Source organism: Ornithorhynchus anatinus, chromosome 9 (genome assembly GCF_004115215.2).
Source record: "Ornithorhynchus anatinus isolate Pmale09 chromosome 9, mOrnAna1.pri.v4, whole genome shotgun sequence".
Taxonomy (NCBI): Eukaryota; Metazoa; Chordata; class Mammalia; order Monotremata; family Ornithorhynchidae; genus Ornithorhynchus; species Ornithorhynchus anatinus.
Window position 1 is genome coordinate 59,697,522 of NC_041736.1, and position 701 is coordinate 59,698,222.

A 701-nucleotide genomic window follows, 5' to 3' on the forward strand; every position below is an offset into this window, starting at 1 on the left:
TCCCTCCTCTGGGCCTCAGTTCCCTCACCTATAAAATGGGGATAATAATAATAATGGTATTTGTTAAGCGCTACGTGCCGAGCACTGAGCACCGTTCAAAGCGCTGGTGAGCCCACGTGGGGCAGGGACCTCGTAGCTACACCGGGGCTCAGTCCAGGGACCGACACACGGTAGGCGCTTAACAAATACCACAGTTATCGTCGTCACCGTTTAGACGGAAAGGGAAGCCAACGGCCGGTGACCTGGTTCCGCCCGTCCCTTGGTGCCGGGGTCCCGGCGGGGCGCCCGGAGCGGAAACGGACGGTCCCGGAGCCAGGGGGCCGGGCCGCGGCCTCTGTCCGCGAAGATCCCGAGGATCGGGAGGGATCGGAAGCCCGGCCCCGTGGTCGGCGGAGGGGGCAGCAGGTGACGCTTCCAGGGATGGAACCAGTTTTCCTTCAACGGAAGCAGCGTGGCCCAGTGGCTACAGCCCGGGCCTGGGAGTCACGAAGTCACGGGTTTCGATCCCGGCTCCGCCTCTCGGCTGCCGGAGACCTCGGGCGGGTCCGTTTACCTTCTCTGTCCCTCAGTTCTCCCGTCCGCCCTCCTATTTGGACCGTGAGCCCCGTGCGGGACGGGGACTTTGTCCAACCCCATCATCCTGTGTTTACCCCGGCCCTTAGGACGGCGCCTGGCACCCGGCCCTTAACAAATACCACGAC